The sequence below is a fragment of the Haliotis asinina genome, chromosome 1, assembly GCF_037392515.1.
Source record: "Haliotis asinina isolate JCU_RB_2024 chromosome 1, JCU_Hal_asi_v2, whole genome shotgun sequence".
Taxonomy (NCBI): domain Eukaryota; kingdom Metazoa; phylum Mollusca; class Gastropoda; order Lepetellida; family Haliotidae; genus Haliotis; species Haliotis asinina.
The window spans coordinates 72,250,644-72,267,281 of NC_090280.1; the positions used below are offsets into that span (position 1 = coordinate 72,250,644).

Genomic DNA, 16,638 nt, shown 5'->3' on the forward strand with positions numbered 1-16,638 from the left:
AAAGGTCTTTTCTTGGGATTGAAGCTTGTCAGGTAATCTTCATTTGTAGTGTAAATCAAGAGTTGACGAAAAGTATATTCACGGTACAATTGCTCTCATGATAGCCCAAGCTGCGATTGCCATGGAGACATGATTTTCTATAGATTAAGGAAGCAAAAGAAGTGTGGCAGCGGTGGGATTCGAACCCACGCCTCCGAAGAGACTGGTGCCTTAAACCAGCGCCTTAGACCGCTCGGCCACGCTACCCGTACATTAGTAGCACCGGATTCTATTCAACTGTTTCCCATAACGTCTACGTTACTTGTCGGGAACAGCCAGACTGCACATCATCTCTTATGGCATCCACATTCGGCAAATTCTCAGTACTTGAAACCTTGTGCCATGTCCATGCCTGAGCATCCAAATGTTCAGCACATGAATTGTGCCTTTTGACGTCTCCTACCACAAAAGCTGGAGTAAATAGACCACCAACCTCAATATTAATTTTCTTTATTTCCTGTCTGAAATCAAAGGTCTTTTCTTGGGATTGAAGCTTGTCAGGTAATCTTCATTTGTAGTGTAAATCAAGAGTTGACGAAAAGTATATTCACGGTACAATTGCTCTCATGATAGCCCAAGCTGCGATTGCCATGGAGACATGATTTTCTATAGATTAAGGAAGCAAAAGAAGTGTGGCAGCGGTGGGATTCGAACACACGCCTCCGAAGAGACTGGTGCCTTAAACCAGCGCCTTAGACCGCTCGGCCACGCTACCCGTACATTAGAAGCACCGGATTCTATTCAACTGTTTCCCATAACGTCTACGTTACTTGTCGGGAACAGCCAGACTGCACATCAACTCTTATGGCATCCACATTCGGCAAATTCTCAGTACTTGAAACCTTGTGCCATGTCCATGCCTGAGCCCCCAAATGTTCAGCACATGAATTGTGCCTTTTGACGTCTCCTGCCACAAAAGCTGGAGTAAATAGACCACCAACCTCAATATTTATTTTCTTTCTTTCTTGTCTGAAATCAAAGGTCTTTTCTTAGGATTGAAGCTTGTCAGGTAATCTTCATTTGTAGTGTAAATCAAGAGTTGACGAAAAGTATATTCACGGTACAATTGCTCTCATGATAGCCCAAGCTGCGATTACCATGGAGACATGATTTTCTATAGATTAAGGAAGCAAAAGAAGTGTGGCAGCGGTGGGATTCGAACCCACGCCTCCGAAGAGACTGGTGCCTTAAACCAGCGCCTTAGACCGCTCGGCCACGCTACCTGTACATTAGTAACACCGGATTCTATTCAACTGTTTCCCATAACGTCTACGTTACTTGTCGGGAACAGCCAGGCTGCATATCAACTCTTATGGCATCCACATTCGGCAAATTCTCAGTACTTGAAACCTTGTGCCATGTCCATGCCTGAGCCCCCAAATGTTCAGCACATGAATTGTGCCTTTTGACGTCTCCTGCCACAAAAGCTGGAGTAAATAGACCACCAACCTCAATATTAATTTTCTTTATTTCCTGTCTGAAATCAAAGGTCTTTTCTTGGGATTGAAGCTTGTCAGGTAATCTTCATTTGTAGTGTAAATCAAGAGTTGACGAAAAGTATATTCACGGTACAATTGCTCTCATGATAGCCCAAGCTGCGATTGCCATGGAGACATGATTTTCTATAGATTAAGGAAGCAAAAGAATTGTGGCAGCGGTGGGATTCGAACCCACGCCTCCGAAGAGACTGGTGCCTTAAACCAGCGCCTTAGACCGCTCGGCCACGCTACCCGTACATTAGTAGCACCGGATTCTATTCAACTGTTTCCCATAACGTCTACGTTACTTGTCGGGAACAGCCAGACTGCACATCAACTCTTATGGCATCCACATTCGGCAAATTCTCAGTACTTGAAACCTTGTGCCATGTCCATGCCTGAGCATCCAAATGTTCAGCACATGAATTGTGCCTTTTGACGTCTCCTACCACAAAAGCTGGAGTAAATAGACCACCAACCTCAATATTAATTTTCTTTATTTCCTGTCTGAAATCAAAGGTCTTTTCTTGGGATTGAAGCTTGTCAGGTAATCTTCATTTGTAGTGTAAATCAAGAGTTGACGAAAAGTATATTCACGGTACAATTGCTCTCATGATAGCCCAAGCTGCGATTGCCATGGAGACATGATTTTCTATAGATTAAGGAAGCAAAAGAATTGTGGCAGCGGTGGGATTCGAACCCACGCCTCCGAAGAGACTGGTGCCTTAAACCAGCGCCTTAGACCGCTCGGCCACGCTACCCGTACATTAGTAGCACCGGATTCTATTCAACTGTTTCCCATAACGTCTACGTTACTTGTCGGGAACAGCCAGACTGCACATCAACTCTTATGGCATCCACATTCGGCAAATTCTCAGTACTTGAAACCTTGTGCCATGTCCATGCCTGAGCCCCCAAATGTTCAGCACATGAATTGTGCCTTTTGACGTCTCCTGCCACAAAAGCTGGAGTAAATAGACCACCAACCTCAATATTTATTTTCTTTCTTTCTTGTCTGAAATCAAAGGTCTTTTCTTAGGATTGAAGCTTGTCAGGTAATCTTCATTTGTAGTGTAAATCAAGAGTTGACGAAAAGTATATTCACGGTACAATTGCTCTCATGATAGCCCAAGCTGCGATTACCATGGAGACATGATTTTCTATAGATTAAGGAAGCAAAAGAAGTGTGGCAGCGGTGTGATTCGAACCCACGCCTCCGAAGAGACTGGTGCCTTAAACCAGCGCCTTAGACCGCTCGGCCACGCTACCCGTACATTAGTAACACCGGATTCTATTCAACTGTTTCCCATAACGTCTACGTTACTTGTCGGGAACAGCCAGGCTGCATATCAACTCTTATGGCATCCACATTCGGCAAATTCTCAGTACTTGAAACCTTGTGCCATGTCCATGCCTGAGCCCCCAAATGTTCAGCACATGAATTGTGCCTTTTGACGTCTCCTGCCACAAAAGCTGGAGTAAATAGACCACCAACCTCAATATTAATTTTCTTTATTTCCTGTCTGAAATCAAAGGTCTTTTCTTGGGATTGAAGCTTGTCAGGTAATCTTCATTTGTAGTGTAAATCAAGAGTTGACGAAAAGTATATTCACGGTACAATTGCTCTCATGATAGCCCAAGCTGCGATTGCCATGGAGACATGATTTTCTATAGATTAAGGAAGCAAAAGAAGTGTGGCAGCGGTGGGATTCGAACCCACGCCTCCGAAGAGACTGGTGCCTTAAACCAGCGCCTTAGACCGCTCGGCCACGCTACCCGTACATTAGTAGCACCGGATTCTATTCAACTGTTTCCCATAACGTCTACGTTATTTGTCGGGAACAGCCAGACTGCACATCATCTCCTATGGCATCCACATTCGGCAAATTCTCAGTACTTGAAACCTTGTGCCATGTCCATGCCTGAGCATCCAAATGTTCAGCACATGAATTGTGCCTTTTGACGTCTCCTACCACAAAAGCTGGAGTAAATAGACCACCAACCTCAATATTAAATTTCTTTATTTCCTGTCTGAAATCAAAGGTCTTTTCTTGGGATTGAAGCTTGTCAGGTAATCTTCATTTGTAGTGTAAATCAAGAGTTGACGAAAAGTATATTCACGGTACAATTGCTCTCATGATAGCCCAAGCTGCGATTGCCATGGAGACATGATTTTCTATAGATTAAGGAAGCAAAAGAATTGTGGCAGCGGTGGGATTCGAACCCACGCCTCCGAAGAGACTGGTGCCTTAAACCAGCGCCTTAGACCGCTCGGCCACGCTACCCGTACATTAGTAGCACCGGATTCTATTCAACTGTTTCCCATAACGTCTACGTTACTTGTCGGGAACAGCCAGACTGCACATCAACTCTTATGGCATCCACATTCGGCAAATTCTCAGTACTTGAAACCTTGTGCCATGTCCATGCCTGAGCATCCAAATGTTCAGCACATGAATTGTGCCTTTTGACGTCTCCTACCACAAAAGCTGGAGTAAATAGACCACCAACCTCAATATTAATTTTCTTTATTTCCTGTCTGAAATCAAAGGTCTTTTCTTGGGATTGAAGCTTGTCAGGTAATCTTCATTTGTAGTGTAAATCAAGAGTTGACGAAAAGTATATTCACGGTACAATTGCTCTCATGATAGCCCAAGCTGCGATTGCCATGGAGACATGATTTTCTATAGATTAAGGAAGCAAAAGAAGTGTGGCAGCGGTGGGATTCGAACCCACGCCTCCGAAGAGACTGGTGCCTTAAACCAGCGCCTTAGACCGCTCGGCCACGCTACCCGTACATTAGTAGCACCGGATTCTATTCAACTGTTTCCCATAACGTCTACGTTACTTGTCGGGAACAGCCAGACTGCACATCAACTCTTATGGCATCCACATTCGGCAAATTCTCAGTACTTGAAACCTTGTGCCATGTCCATGCCTGAGCCCCCAAATGTTCAGCACATGAATTGTGCCTTTTGACGTCTCCTGCCACAAAAGCTGGAGTAAATAGACCACCAACCTCAATATTTATTTTCTTTCTTTCTTGTCTGAAATCAAAGGTCTTTTCTTAGAATTGAAGCTTGTCAGGTAATCTTCATTTGTAGTGTAAATCAAGAGTTGACGAAAAGTATATTCACGGTACAATTGCTCTCATGATAGCCCAAGCTGCGATTGCCATGGAGACATGATTTTCTATAGATTAAGGAAGCAAAAGAAGTGTGGCAGCGGTGGGATTCGAACCCACGCCTCCGAAGAGACTGGTGCCTTAAACCAGCGCCTTAGACCGCTCGGCCACGCTACCCGTACATTAGTAGCACCGGATTCTATTCAACTGTTTCCCATAACGTCTACGTTATTTGTCGGGAACAGCCAGACTGCACATCATCTCCTATGGCATCCACATTCGGCAAATTCTCAGTACTTGAAACCTTGTGCCATGTCCATGCCTGAGCATCCAAATGTTCAGCACATGAATTGTGCCTTTTGACGTCTCCTACCACAAAAGCTGGAGTAAATAGACCACCAACCTCAATATTAAATTTCTTTATTTCCTGTCTGAAATCAAAGGTCTTTTCTTGGGATTGAAGCTTGTCAGGTAATCTTCATTTGTAGTGTAAATCAAGAGTTGACGAAAAGTATATTCACGGTACAATTGCTCTCATGATAGCCCAAGCTGCGATTGCCATGGAGACATGATTTTCTATAGATTAAGGAAGCAAAAGAATTGTGGCAGCGGTGGGATTCGAACCCACGCCTCCGAAGAGACTGGTGCCTTAAACCAGCGCCTTAGACCGCTCGGCCACGCTACCCGTACATTAGTAGCACCGGATTCTATTCAACTGTTTCCCATAACGTCTACGTTACTTGTCGGGAACAGCCAGACTGCACATCAACTCTTATGGCATCCACATTCGGCAAATTCTCAGTACTTGAAACCTTGTGCCATGTCCATGCCTGAGCATCCAAATGTTCAGCACATGAATTGTGCCTTTTGACGTCTCCTACCACAAAAGCTGGAGTAAATAGACCACCAACCTCAATATTAATTTTCTTTATTTCCTGTCTGAAATCAAAGGTCTTTTCTTGGGATTGAAGCTTGTCAGGTAATCTTCATTTGTAGTGTAAATCAAGAGTTGACGAAAAGTATATTCACGGTACAATTGCTCTCATGATAGCCCAAGCTGCGATTGCCATGGAGACATGATTTTCTATAGATTAAGGAAGCAAAAGAAGTGTGGCAGCGGTGGGATTCGAACCCACGCCTCCGAAGAGACTGGTGCCTTAAACCAGCGCCTTAGACCGCTCGGCCACGCTACCCGTACATTAGTAGCACCGGATTCTATTCAACTGTTTCCCATAACGTCTACGTTACTTGTCGGGAACAGCCAGACTGCACATCAACTCTTATGGCATCCACATTCGGCAAATTCTCAGTACTTGAAACCTTGTGCCATGTCCATGCCTGAGCCCCCAAATGTTCAGCACATGAATTGTGCCTTTTGACGTCTCCTGCCACAAAAGCTGGAGTAAATAGACCACCAACCTCAATATTTATTTTCTTTCTTTCTTGTCTGAAATCAAAGGTCTTTTCTTAGGATTGAAGCTTGTCAGGTAATCTTCATTTGTAGTGTAAATCAAGAGTTGACGAAAAGTATATTCACGGTACAATTGCTCTCATGATAGCCCAAGCTGCGATTGCCATGGAGACATGATTTTCTATAGATTAAGGAAGCAAAAGAATTGTGGCAGCGGTGGGATTCGAACCCACGCATCCGAAGAGACTGGTGCCTTAAACCAGCGCCTTAGACCGCTCGGCCACGCTACCCGTACATTAGTAGCACCGGATTCTATTCAACTGTTTCCCATAACGTCTACGTTACTTGTCGGGAACAGCCAGACTGCACATCAACTCTTATGGCATCCACATTCGGCAAATTCTCAGTACTTGAAACCTTGTGCCATGTCCATGCCTGAGCATCCAAATGTTCAGCACATGAATTGTGCCTTTTGACGTCTCCTGCCACAAAAGCTGGAGTAAATAGACCACCAACCTCAATATTAATTTTCTTTATTTCCTGTCTGAAATCAAAGGTCTTTTCTTGGGATTGAAGCTTGTCAGGTAATCTTCATTTGTAGTGTAAATCAAGAGTTGACGAAAAGTATATTCACGGTACAATTGCTCTCATGATAGCCCAAGCTGCGATTGCCATGGAGACATGATTTTCTATAGATTAAGGAAGCAAAAGAAGTGTGGCAGCGGTGGGATTCGAACCCACGCCTCCGAAGAGACTGGTGCCTTAAACCAGCGCCTTAGACCGCTCGGCCACGCTACCCGTACATTAGTAGCACCGGATTCTATTCAACTGTTTCCCATAACGTCTACGTTACTTGTCGGGAACAGCCAGACTGCACATCAACTCTTATGGCATCCACATTCGGCAAATTCTCAGTACTTGAAACCTTGTGCCATGTCCATGCCTGAGCCCCCAAATGTTCAGCACATGAATTGTGCCTTTTGACGTCTCCTGCCACAAAAGCTGGAGTAAATAGACCACCAACCTCAATATTTATTTTCTTTCTTTCTTGTCTGAAATCAAAGGTCTTTTCTTAGGATTGAAGCTTGTCAGGTAATCTTCATTTGTAGTGTAAATCAAGAGTTGACGAAAAGTATATTCACGGTACAATTGCTCTCATGATAGCCCAAGCTGCGATTACCATGGAGACATGATTTTCTATAGATTAAGGAAGCAAAAGAGGTGTGGCAGCGGTGGGATTCGAACCCACGCCTCCGAAGAGACTGGTGCCTTAAACCAGCGCCTTAGACCGCTCGGCCACGCTACCCGTACATTAGTAGCACCGGATTCTATTCAACTGTTTCCCATAACATCTACGTTACTTGTCGGGAACAGCCAGACTGCACATCATCTCTTATGGCATCCACATTCGGCAAATTCTCAGTACTTGAAACCTTGTGCCATGTCCATGCCTGAGCATCCAAATGTTCAGCACATGAATTGTGCCTTTTGACGTCTCCTACCACAAAAGCTGGAGTAAATAGACCACCAACCTCAATATTAATTTTCTTTATTTCCTGTCTGAAATCAAAGGTCTTTTCTTGGGATTGAAGCTTGTCAGGTAATCTTCATTTGTAGTGTAAATCAAGAGTTGACGAAAAGTATATTCACGGTACAATTGCTCTCATGATAGCCCAAGCTGCGATTGCCATGGAGACATGATTTTCTATAGATTAAGGAAGCAAAAGAAGTGTGGCAGCGGTGGGATTCGAACCCACGCCTCCGAAGAGACTGGTGCCTTAAACCAGCGCCTTAGACCGCTCGGCCACGCTACCCGTACATTAGTAGCACCGGATTCTATTCAACTGTTTCCCATAACGTCTACGTTACTTGTCGGGAACAGCCAGACTGCACATCAACTCTTATGGCATCCACATTCGGCAAATTCTCAGTACTTGAAACCTTGTGCCATGTCCATGCCTGAGCCCCCAAATGTTCAGCACATGAATTGTGCCTTTTGACGTCTCCTGCCACAAAAGCTGGAGTAAATAGACCACCAACCTCAATATTTATTTTCTTTCTTTCTTGTCTGAAATCAAAGGTCTTTTCTTAGGATTGAAGCTTGTCAGGTAATCTTCATTTGTAGTGTAAATCAAGAGTTGACGAAAAGTATATTCACGGTACAATTGCTCTCATGATAGCCCAAGCTGCGATTACCATGGAGACATGATTTTCTATAGATTAAGGAAGCAAAAGAGGTGTGGCAGCGGTGGGATTCGAACCCACGCCTCCGAAGAGACTGGTGCCTTAAACCAGCGCCTTAGACCGCTCGGCCACGCTACCCGTACATTAGTAGCACCGGATTCTATTCAACTGTTTCCCATAACGTCTACGTTACTTGTCGGGAACAGCCAGACTGCACATCATCTCTTATGGCATCCACATTCGGCAAATTCTCAGTACTTGAAACCTTGTGCCATGTCCATGCCTGAGCATCCAAATGTTCAGCACATGAATTGTGCCTTTTGACGTCTCCTACCACAAAAGCTGGAGTAAATAGACCACCAACCTCAATATTAATTTTCTTTATTTCCTGTCTGAAATCAAAGGTCTTTTCTTGGGATTGAAGCTTGTCAGGTAATCTTCATTTGTAGTGTAAATCAAGAGTTGACGAAAAGTATATTCACGGTACAATTGCTCTCATGATAGCCCAAGCTGCGATTGCCATGGAGACATGATTTTCTATAGATTAAGGAAGCAAAAGAAGTGTGGCAGCGGTGGGATTCGAACCCACGCCTCCGAAGAGACTGGTGCCTTAAACCAGCGCCTTAGACCGCTCGGCCACGCTACCCGTACATTAGAAGCACCGGATTCTATTCAACTGTTTCCCATAACGTCTACGTTACTTGTCGGGAACAGCCAGACTGCACATCAACTCCTATGGCATCCACATTCGGCAAATTCTCAGTACTTGAAACCTTGTGCCATGTCCATGCCTGAGCCCCCAAATGTTCAGCACATGAATTGTGCCTTTTGACGTCTCCTGCCACAAAAGCTGGAGTAAATAGACCACCAACCTCAATATTTATTTTCTTTCTTTCTTGTCTGAAATCAAAGGTCTTTTCTTAGGATTGAAGCTTGTCAGGTAATCTTCATTTGTAGTGTAAATCAAGAGTTGACGAAAAGTATATTCACGGTACAATTGCTCTCATGATAGCCCAAGCTGCGATTACCATGGAGACATGATTTTCTATAGATTAAGGAAGCAAAAGAAGTGTGGCAGCGGTGGGATTCGAACCCACGCCTCCGAAGAGACTGGTGCCTTAAACCAGCGCCTTAGACCGCTCGGCCACGCTACCCGTACATTAGTAACACCGGATTCTATTCAACTGTTTCCCATAACGTCTACGTTACTTGTCGGGAACAGCCAGGCTGCATATCAACTCTTATGGCATCCACATTCGGCAAATTCTCAGTACTTGAAACCTTGTGCCATGTCCATGCCTGAGCCCCCAAATGTTCAGCACATGAATTGTGCCTTTTGACGTCTCCTGCCACAAAAGCTGGAGTAAATAGACCACCAACCTCAATATTAATTTTCTTTATTTCCTGTCTGAAATCAAAGGTCTTTTCTTGGGATTGAAGCTTGTCAGGTAATCTTCATTTGTAGTGTAAATCAAGAGTTGACGAAAAGTATATTCACGGTACAATTGCTCTCATGATAGCCCAAGCTGCGATTGCCATGGAGACATGATTTTCTATAGATTAAGGAAGCAAAAGAAGTGTGGCAGCGGTGGGATTCGAACCCACGCCTCCGAAGAGACTGGTGCCTTAAACCAGCGCCTTAGACCGCTCGGCCACGCTACCCGTACATTAGTAGCACCGGATTCTATTCAACTGTTTCCCATAACGTCTACGTTTCTTGTCGGGAACAGCCAGACTGCACATCATCTCCTATGGCATCCACATTCGGCAAATTCTCAGTACTTGAAACCTTGTGCCATGTCCATGCCTGAGCATCCAAATGTTCAGCACATGAATTGTGCCTTTTGACGTCTCCTACCACAAAAGCTGGAGTAAATAGACCACCAACCTCAATATTAATTTTCTTTATTTCCTGTCTGAAATCAAAGGTCTTTTCTTGGGATTGAAGCTTGTCAGGTAATCTTCATTTGTAGTGTAAATCAAGAGTTGACGAAAAGTATATTCACGGTACAATTGCTCTCATGATAGCCCAAGCTGCGATTGCCATGGAGACATGATTTTCTATAGATTAAGGAAGCAAAAGAAGTGTGGCAGCGGTGGGATTCGAACCCACGCCTCCGAAGAGACTGGTGCCTTAAACCAGCGCCTTAGACCGCTCGGCCACGCTACCCGTACATTAGAAGCACCGGATTCTATTCAACTGTTTCCCATAACGTCTACGTTACTTGTCGGGAACAGCCAGACTGCACATCAACTCTTATGGCATCCACATTCGGCAAATTCTCAGTACTTGAAACCTTGTGCCATGTCCATGCCTGAGCCCCCAAATGTTCAGCACATGAATTGTGCCTTTTGACGTCTCCTACCACAAAAGCTGGAGTAAATAGACCACCAACCTCAATATTAATTTTCTTTATTTCTTGTCTGAAATCAAAGGTCTTTTCTTGGGATTGAAGCTTGTCAGGTAATCTTCATTTGTAGTGTAAATCAAGAGTTGACGAAAAGTATATTCACGGTACAATTGCTCTCATGATAGCCCAAGCTGCGATTGCCATGGAGACATGATTTTCTATAGATTAAGGAAGCAAAAGAAGTGTGGCAGCGGTGGGATTCGAACCCACGCCTCCGAAGAGACTGGTGCCTTAAACCAGCGCCTTAGACCGCTCGGCCACGCTACCCGTACATTAGTAGCACCGGATTCTATTCAACTGTTTCCCATAACGTCTACGTTACTTGTCGGGAACAGCCAGACTGCACATCAACTCCTATGGCATCCACATTCGGCAAATTCTCAGTACTTGAAACCTTGTGCCATGTCCATGCCTGAGCCCCCAAATGTTCAGCACATGAATTGTGCCTTTTGACGTCTCCTACCACAAAAGCTGGAGTAAATAGACCACCAACCTCAATATTAATTTTCTTTATTTCTTGTCTGAAATCAAAGGTCTTTTCTTGGGATTGAAGCTTGTCAGGTAATCTTCATTTGTAGTGTAAATCAAGAGTTGACGAAAAGTATATTCACGGTACAATTGCTCTCATGATAGCCCAAGCTGCGATTGCCATGGAGACATGATTTTCTATAGATTAAGGAAGCAAAAGAAGTGTGGCAGCGGTGGGATTCGAACCCACGCCTCCGAAGAGACTGGTGCCTTAAACCAGCGCCTTAGACCGCTCGGCCACGCTACCCGTACATTAGTAACACCGGATTCTATTCAACTGTTTCCCATAACGTCTACGTTACTTGTCGGGAACAGCCAGACTGCACATCAACTCTTATGGCATCCACATTCGGCAAATTCTCAGTACTTGAAACCTTGTGCCATGTCCATGCCTGAGCATCCAAATGTTCAGCACATGAATTGTGCCTTTTGACGTCTCCTACCACAAAAGCTGGAGTAAATAGACCACCAACCTCAATATTAATTTTCTTTATTTCCTGTCTGAAATCAAAGGTCTTTTCTTGGGATTGAAGCTTGTCAGGTAATCTTCATTTGTAGTGTAAATCAAGAGTTGACGAAAAGTATATTCACGGTACAATTGCTCTCATGATAGCCCAAGCTGCGATTGCCATGGAGACATGATTTTCTATAGATTAAGGAAGCAAAAGAAGTGTGGCAGCGGTGGGATTCGAACCCACGCCTCCGAAGAGACTGGTGCCTTAAACCAGCGCCTTAGACCGCTCGGCCACGCTACCCGTACATTAGTAGCACCGGATTCTATTCAACTGTTTCCCATAACGTCTACGTTACTTGTCGGGAACAGCCAGACTGCACATCAACTCTTATGGCATCCACATTCGGCAAATTCTCAGTACTTGAAACCTTGTGCCATGTCCATGCCTGAGCCCCCAAATGTTCAGCACATGAATTGTGCCTTTTGACGTCTCCTGCCACAAAAGCTGGAGTAAATAGACCACCAACCTCAATATTTATTTTCTTTCTTTCTTGTCTGAAATCAAAGGTCTTTTCTTAGGATTGAAGCTTGTCAGGTAATCTTCATTTGTAGTGTAAATCAAGAGTTGACGAAAAGTATATTCACGGTACAATTGCTCTCATGATAGCCCAAGCTGCGATTACCATGGAGACATGATTTTCTATAGATTAAGGAAGCAAAAGAGGTGTGGCAGCGGTGGGATTCGAACCCACGCCTCCGAAGAGACTGGTGCCTTAAACCAGCGCCTTAGACCGCTCGGCCACGCTACCCGTACATTAGTAGCACCGGATTCTATTCAACTGTTTCCCATAACGTCTACGTTACTTGTCGGGAACAGCCAGACTGCACATCATCTCTTATGGCATCCACATTCGGCAAATTCTCAGTACTTGAAACCTTGTGCCATGTCCATGCCTGAGCATCCAAATGTTCAGCACATGAATTGTGCCTTTTGACGTCTCCTACCACAAAAGCTGGAGTAAATAGACCACCAACCTCAATATTAATTTTCTTTATTTCCTGTCTGAAATCAAAGGTCTTTTCTTGGGATTGAAGCTTGTCAGGTAATCTTCATTTGTAGTGTAAATCAAGAGTTGACGAAAAGTATATTCACGGTACAATTGCTCTCATGATAGCCCAAGCTGCGATTGCCATGGAGACATGATTTTCTATAGATTAAGGAAGCAAAAGAAGTGTGGCAGCGGTGGGATTCGAACCCACGCCTCCGAAGAGACTGGTGCCTTAAACCAGCGCCTTAGACCGCTCGGCCACGCTACCCGTACATTAGAAGCACCGGATTCTATTCAACTGTTTCCCATAACGTCTACGTTACTTGTCGGGAACAGCCAGACTGCACATCAACTCCTATGGCATCCACATTCGGCAAATTCTCAGTACTTGAAACCTTGTGCCATGTCCATGCCTGAGCCCCCAAATGTTCAGCACATGAATTGTGCCTTTTGACGTCTCCTGCCACAAAAGCTGGAGTAAATAGACCACCAACCTCAATATTTATTTTCTTTCTTTCTTGTCTGAAATCAAAGGTCTTTTCTTAGGATTGAAGCTTGTCAGGTAATCTTCATTTGTAGTGTAAATCAAGAGTTGACGAAAAGTATATTCACGGTACAATTGCTCTCATGATAGCCCAAGCTGCGATTACCATGGAGACATGATTTTCTATAGATTAAGGAAGCAAAAGAAGTGTGGCAGCGGTGGGATTCGAACCCACGCCTCCGAAGAGACTGGTGCCTTAAACCAGCGCCTTAGACCGCTCGGCCACGCTACCCGTACATTAGTAACACCGGATTCTATTCAACTGTTTCCCATAACGTCTACGTTACTTGTCGGGAACAGCCAGGCTGCATATCAACTCTTATGGCATCCACATTCGGCAAATTCTCAGTACTTGAAACCTTGTGCCATGTCCATGCCTGAGCCCCCAAATGTTCAGCACATGAATTGTGCCTTTTGACGTCTCCTGCCACAAAAGCTGGAGTAAATAGACCACCAACCTCAATATTAATTTTCTTTATTTCCTGTCTGAAATCAAAGGTCTTTTCTTGGGATTGAAGCTTGTCAGGTAATCTTCATTTGTAGTGTAAATCAAGAGTTGACGAAAAGTATATTCACGGTACAATTGCTCTCATGATAGCCCAAGCTGCGATTGCCATGGAGACATGATTTTCTATAGATTAAGGAAGCAAAAGAAGTGTGGCAGCGGTGGGATTCGAACCCACGCCTCCGAAGAGACTGGTGCCTTAAACCAGCGCCTTAGACCGCTCGGCCACGCTACCCGTACATTAGTAGCACCGGATTCTATTCAACTGTTTCCCATAACGTCTACGTTTCTTGTCGGGAACAGCCAGACTGCACATCATCTCCTATGGCATCCACATTCGGCAAATTCTCAGTACTTGAAACCTTGTGCCATGTCCATGCCTGAGCATCCAAATGTTCAGCACATGAATTGTGCCTTTTGACGTCTCCTACCACAAAAGCTGGAGTAAATAGACCACCAACCTCAATATTAATTTTCTTTATTTCCTGTCTGAAATCAAAGGTCTTTTCTTGGGATTGAAGCTTGTCAGGTAATCTTCATTTGTAGTGTAAATCAAGAGTTGACGAAAAGTATATTCACGGTACAATTGCTCTCATGATAGCCCAAGCTGCGATTGCCATGGAGACATGATTTTCTATAGATTAAGGAAGCAAAAGAAGTGTGGCAGCGGTGGGATTCGAACCCACGCCTCCGAAGAGACTGGTGCCTTAAACCAGCGCCTTAGACCGCTCGGCCACGCTACCCGTACATTAGTAGCACCGGATTCTATTCAACTGTTTCCCATAACGTCTACGTTACTTGTCGGGAACAGCCAGACTGCACATCAACTCTTATGGCATCCACATTCGGCAAATTCTCAGTACTTGAAACCTTGTGCCATGTCCATGCCTGAGCCCCCAAATGTTCAGCACATGAATTGTGCCTTTTGACGTCTCCTGCCACAAAAGCTGGAGTAAATAGACCACCAACCTCAATATTTATTTTCTTTCTTTCTTGTCTGAAATCAAAGGTCTTTTCTTAGGATTGAAGCTTGTCAGGTAATCTTCATTTGTAGTGTAAATCAAGAGTTGACGAAAAGTATATTCACGGTACAATTGCTCTCATGATAGCCCAAGCTGCGATTACCATGGAGACATGATTTTCTATAGATTAAGGAAGCAAAAGAGGTGTGGCAGCGGTGGGATTCGAACCCACGCCTCCGAAGAGACTGGTGCCTTAAACCAGCGCCTTAGACCGCTCGGCCACGCTACCCGTACATTAGTAGCACCGGATTCTATTCAACTGTTTCCCATAACGTCTACGTTACTTGTCGGGAACAGCCAGACTGCACATCATCTCTTATGGCATCCACATTCGGCAAATTCTCAGTACTTGAAACCTTGTGCCATGTCCATGCCTGAGCATCCAAATGTTCAGCACATGAATTGTGCCTTTTGACGTCTCCTACCACAAAAGCTGGAGTAAATAGACCACCAACCTCAATATTAATTTTCTTTATTTCCTGTCTGAAATCAAAGGTCTTTTCTTGGGATTGAAGCTTGTCAGGTAATCTTCATTTGTAGTGTAAATCAAGAGTTGACGAAAAGTATATTCACGGTACAATTGCTCTCATGATAGCCCAAGCTGCGATTGCCATGGAGACATGATTTTCTATAGATTAAGGAAGCAAAAGAAGTGTGGCAGCGGTGGGATTCGAACCCACGCCTCCGAAGAGACTGGTGCCTTAAACCAGCGCCTTAGACCGCTCGGCCACGCTACCCGTACATTAGAAGCACCGGATTCTATTCAACTGTTTCCCATAACGTCTACGTTACTTGTCGGGAACAGCCAGACTGCACATCAACTCCTATGGCATCCACATTCGGCAAATTCTCAGTACTTGAAACCTTGTGCCATGTCCATGCCTGAGCCCCCAAATGTTCAGCACATGAATTGTGCCTTTTGACGTCTCCTGCCACAAAAGCTGGAGTAAATAGACCACCAACCTCAATATTTATTTTCTTTCTTTCTTGTCTGAAATCAAAGGTCTTTTCTTAGGATTGAAGCTTGTCAGGTAATCTTCATTTGTAGTGTAAATCAAGAGTTGACGAAAAGTATATTCACGGTACAATTGCTCTCATGATAGCCCAAGCTGCGATTACCATGGAGACATGATTTTCTATAGATTAAGGAAGCAAAAGAAGTGTGGCAGCGGTGGGATTCGAACCCACGCCTCCGAAGAGACTGGTGCCTTAAACCAGCGCCTTAGACCGCTCGGCCACGCTACCCGTACATTAGTAACACCGGATTCTATTCAACTGTTTCCCATAACGTCTACGTTACTTGTCGGGAACAGCCAGGCTGCATATCAACTCTTATGGCATCCACATTCGGCAAATTCTCAGTACTTGAAACCTTGTGCCATGTCCATGCCTGAGCCCCCAAATGTTCAGCACATGAATTGTGCCTTTTGACGTCTCCTGCCACAAAAGCTGGAGTAAATAGACCACCAACCTCAATATTAATTTTCTTTATTTCCTGTCTGAAATCAAAGGTCTTTTCTTGGGATTGAAGCTTGTCAGGTAATCTTCATTTGTAGTGTAAATCAAGAGTTGACGAAAAGTATATTCACGGTACAATTGCTCTCATGATAGCCCAAGCTGCGATTGCCATGGAGACATGATTTTCTATAGATTAAGGAAGCAAAAGAAGTGTGGCAGCGGTGGGATTCGAACCCACGCCTCCGAAGAGACTGGTGCCTTAAACCAGCGCCTTAGACCGCTCGGCCACGCTACCCGTACATTAGTAGCACCGGATTCTATTCAACTGTTTCCCATAACGTCTACGTTTCTTGTCGGGAACAGCCAGACTGCACATCATCTCCTATGGCATCCACATTCGGCAAATTCTCAGTACTTGAAACCTTGTGCCA

At 44.5% G+C, this 16,638-nt stretch overlaps 33 non-coding genes across 33 annotated transcripts; all 33 read right to left on the reverse strand.

Annotated features, from left to right (window-relative positions):
- Window positions 1-164: 164 nt before the first annotated feature.
- On the reverse strand, window positions 165-246 carry Trnal-aag (transfer RNA leucine (anticodon AAG)). Its single transcript has one exon. It is a non-coding gene; the product is annotated as a tRNA-Leu (tRNA).
- Window positions 247-672: 426 nt separating this feature from the next.
- On the reverse strand, window positions 673-754 carry Trnal-aag (transfer RNA leucine (anticodon AAG)). The gene has a single exon. It is a non-coding gene; the product is annotated as a tRNA-Leu (tRNA).
- Window positions 755-1,180: 426 nt separating this feature from the next.
- Trnal-aag (transfer RNA leucine (anticodon AAG)) lies at window positions 1,181-1,262 on the reverse strand. The gene has a single exon. It is a non-coding gene; the product is annotated as a tRNA-Leu (tRNA).
- A 426-nt stretch (window positions 1,263-1,688) lies between these two features.
- Trnal-aag (transfer RNA leucine (anticodon AAG)) lies at window positions 1,689-1,770 on the reverse strand. The gene has a single exon. It is a non-coding gene; the product is annotated as a tRNA-Leu (tRNA).
- A 426-nt stretch (window positions 1,771-2,196) lies between these two features.
- Window positions 2,197-2,278, reverse strand: Trnal-aag (transfer RNA leucine (anticodon AAG)). Its single transcript has one exon. It is a non-coding gene; the product is annotated as a tRNA-Leu (tRNA).
- Window positions 2,279-2,704: 426 nt separating this feature from the next.
- On the reverse strand, window positions 2,705-2,786 carry Trnal-aag (transfer RNA leucine (anticodon AAG)). Its single transcript has one exon. It is a non-coding gene; the product is annotated as a tRNA-Leu (tRNA).
- Window positions 2,787-3,212: 426 nt separating this feature from the next.
- Trnal-aag (transfer RNA leucine (anticodon AAG)) lies at window positions 3,213-3,294 on the reverse strand. Its single transcript has one exon. It is a non-coding gene; the product is annotated as a tRNA-Leu (tRNA).
- A 426-nt stretch (window positions 3,295-3,720) lies between these two features.
- Trnal-aag (transfer RNA leucine (anticodon AAG)) lies at window positions 3,721-3,802 on the reverse strand. Its single transcript has one exon. It is a non-coding gene; the product is annotated as a tRNA-Leu (tRNA).
- A 426-nt stretch (window positions 3,803-4,228) lies between these two features.
- Window positions 4,229-4,310, reverse strand: Trnal-aag (transfer RNA leucine (anticodon AAG)). Its single transcript has one exon. It is a non-coding gene; the product is annotated as a tRNA-Leu (tRNA).
- Window positions 4,311-4,736: 426 nt separating this feature from the next.
- On the reverse strand, window positions 4,737-4,818 carry Trnal-aag (transfer RNA leucine (anticodon AAG)). Its single transcript has one exon. It is a non-coding gene; the product is annotated as a tRNA-Leu (tRNA).
- A 426-nt stretch (window positions 4,819-5,244) lies between these two features.
- Window positions 5,245-5,326, reverse strand: Trnal-aag (transfer RNA leucine (anticodon AAG)). Its single transcript has one exon. It is a non-coding gene; the product is annotated as a tRNA-Leu (tRNA).
- A 426-nt stretch (window positions 5,327-5,752) lies between these two features.
- Trnal-aag (transfer RNA leucine (anticodon AAG)) lies at window positions 5,753-5,834 on the reverse strand. The gene has a single exon. It is a non-coding gene; the product is annotated as a tRNA-Leu (tRNA).
- A 426-nt stretch (window positions 5,835-6,260) lies between these two features.
- On the reverse strand, window positions 6,261-6,342 carry Trnal-aag (transfer RNA leucine (anticodon AAG)). The gene has a single exon. It is a non-coding gene; the product is annotated as a tRNA-Leu (tRNA).
- Window positions 6,343-6,768: 426 nt separating this feature from the next.
- On the reverse strand, window positions 6,769-6,850 carry Trnal-aag (transfer RNA leucine (anticodon AAG)). The gene has a single exon. It is a non-coding gene; the product is annotated as a tRNA-Leu (tRNA).
- Window positions 6,851-7,276: 426 nt separating this feature from the next.
- Trnal-aag (transfer RNA leucine (anticodon AAG)) lies at window positions 7,277-7,358 on the reverse strand. The gene has a single exon. It is a non-coding gene; the product is annotated as a tRNA-Leu (tRNA).
- Window positions 7,359-7,784: 426 nt separating this feature from the next.
- Trnal-aag (transfer RNA leucine (anticodon AAG)) lies at window positions 7,785-7,866 on the reverse strand. The gene has a single exon. It is a non-coding gene; the product is annotated as a tRNA-Leu (tRNA).
- Window positions 7,867-8,292: 426 nt separating this feature from the next.
- Window positions 8,293-8,374, reverse strand: Trnal-aag (transfer RNA leucine (anticodon AAG)). Its single transcript has one exon. It is a non-coding gene; the product is annotated as a tRNA-Leu (tRNA).
- Window positions 8,375-8,800: 426 nt separating this feature from the next.
- Trnal-aag (transfer RNA leucine (anticodon AAG)) lies at window positions 8,801-8,882 on the reverse strand. Its single transcript has one exon. It is a non-coding gene; the product is annotated as a tRNA-Leu (tRNA).
- A 426-nt stretch (window positions 8,883-9,308) lies between these two features.
- Window positions 9,309-9,390, reverse strand: Trnal-aag (transfer RNA leucine (anticodon AAG)). The gene has a single exon. It is a non-coding gene; the product is annotated as a tRNA-Leu (tRNA).
- Window positions 9,391-9,816: 426 nt separating this feature from the next.
- Window positions 9,817-9,898, reverse strand: Trnal-aag (transfer RNA leucine (anticodon AAG)). The gene has a single exon. It is a non-coding gene; the product is annotated as a tRNA-Leu (tRNA).
- Window positions 9,899-10,324: 426 nt separating this feature from the next.
- Trnal-aag (transfer RNA leucine (anticodon AAG)) lies at window positions 10,325-10,406 on the reverse strand. Its single transcript has one exon. It is a non-coding gene; the product is annotated as a tRNA-Leu (tRNA).
- Window positions 10,407-10,832: 426 nt separating this feature from the next.
- Window positions 10,833-10,914, reverse strand: Trnal-aag (transfer RNA leucine (anticodon AAG)). The gene has a single exon. It is a non-coding gene; the product is annotated as a tRNA-Leu (tRNA).
- Window positions 10,915-11,340: 426 nt separating this feature from the next.
- On the reverse strand, window positions 11,341-11,422 carry Trnal-aag (transfer RNA leucine (anticodon AAG)). The gene has a single exon. It is a non-coding gene; the product is annotated as a tRNA-Leu (tRNA).
- Window positions 11,423-11,848: 426 nt separating this feature from the next.
- On the reverse strand, window positions 11,849-11,930 carry Trnal-aag (transfer RNA leucine (anticodon AAG)). Its single transcript has one exon. It is a non-coding gene; the product is annotated as a tRNA-Leu (tRNA).
- A 426-nt stretch (window positions 11,931-12,356) lies between these two features.
- Window positions 12,357-12,438, reverse strand: Trnal-aag (transfer RNA leucine (anticodon AAG)). The gene has a single exon. It is a non-coding gene; the product is annotated as a tRNA-Leu (tRNA).
- A 426-nt stretch (window positions 12,439-12,864) lies between these two features.
- Trnal-aag (transfer RNA leucine (anticodon AAG)) lies at window positions 12,865-12,946 on the reverse strand. The gene has a single exon. It is a non-coding gene; the product is annotated as a tRNA-Leu (tRNA).
- A 426-nt stretch (window positions 12,947-13,372) lies between these two features.
- Trnal-aag (transfer RNA leucine (anticodon AAG)) lies at window positions 13,373-13,454 on the reverse strand. Its single transcript has one exon. It is a non-coding gene; the product is annotated as a tRNA-Leu (tRNA).
- Window positions 13,455-13,880: 426 nt separating this feature from the next.
- Window positions 13,881-13,962, reverse strand: Trnal-aag (transfer RNA leucine (anticodon AAG)). Its single transcript has one exon. It is a non-coding gene; the product is annotated as a tRNA-Leu (tRNA).
- A 426-nt stretch (window positions 13,963-14,388) lies between these two features.
- On the reverse strand, window positions 14,389-14,470 carry Trnal-aag (transfer RNA leucine (anticodon AAG)). Its single transcript has one exon. It is a non-coding gene; the product is annotated as a tRNA-Leu (tRNA).
- A 426-nt stretch (window positions 14,471-14,896) lies between these two features.
- Trnal-aag (transfer RNA leucine (anticodon AAG)) lies at window positions 14,897-14,978 on the reverse strand. The gene has a single exon. It is a non-coding gene; the product is annotated as a tRNA-Leu (tRNA).
- A 426-nt stretch (window positions 14,979-15,404) lies between these two features.
- Trnal-aag (transfer RNA leucine (anticodon AAG)) lies at window positions 15,405-15,486 on the reverse strand. The gene has a single exon. It is a non-coding gene; the product is annotated as a tRNA-Leu (tRNA).
- A 426-nt stretch (window positions 15,487-15,912) lies between these two features.
- Trnal-aag (transfer RNA leucine (anticodon AAG)) lies at window positions 15,913-15,994 on the reverse strand. The gene has a single exon. It is a non-coding gene; the product is annotated as a tRNA-Leu (tRNA).
- Window positions 15,995-16,420: 426 nt separating this feature from the next.
- On the reverse strand, window positions 16,421-16,502 carry Trnal-aag (transfer RNA leucine (anticodon AAG)). The gene has a single exon. It is a non-coding gene; the product is annotated as a tRNA-Leu (tRNA).
- Window positions 16,503-16,638: the final 136 nt, after the last annotated feature.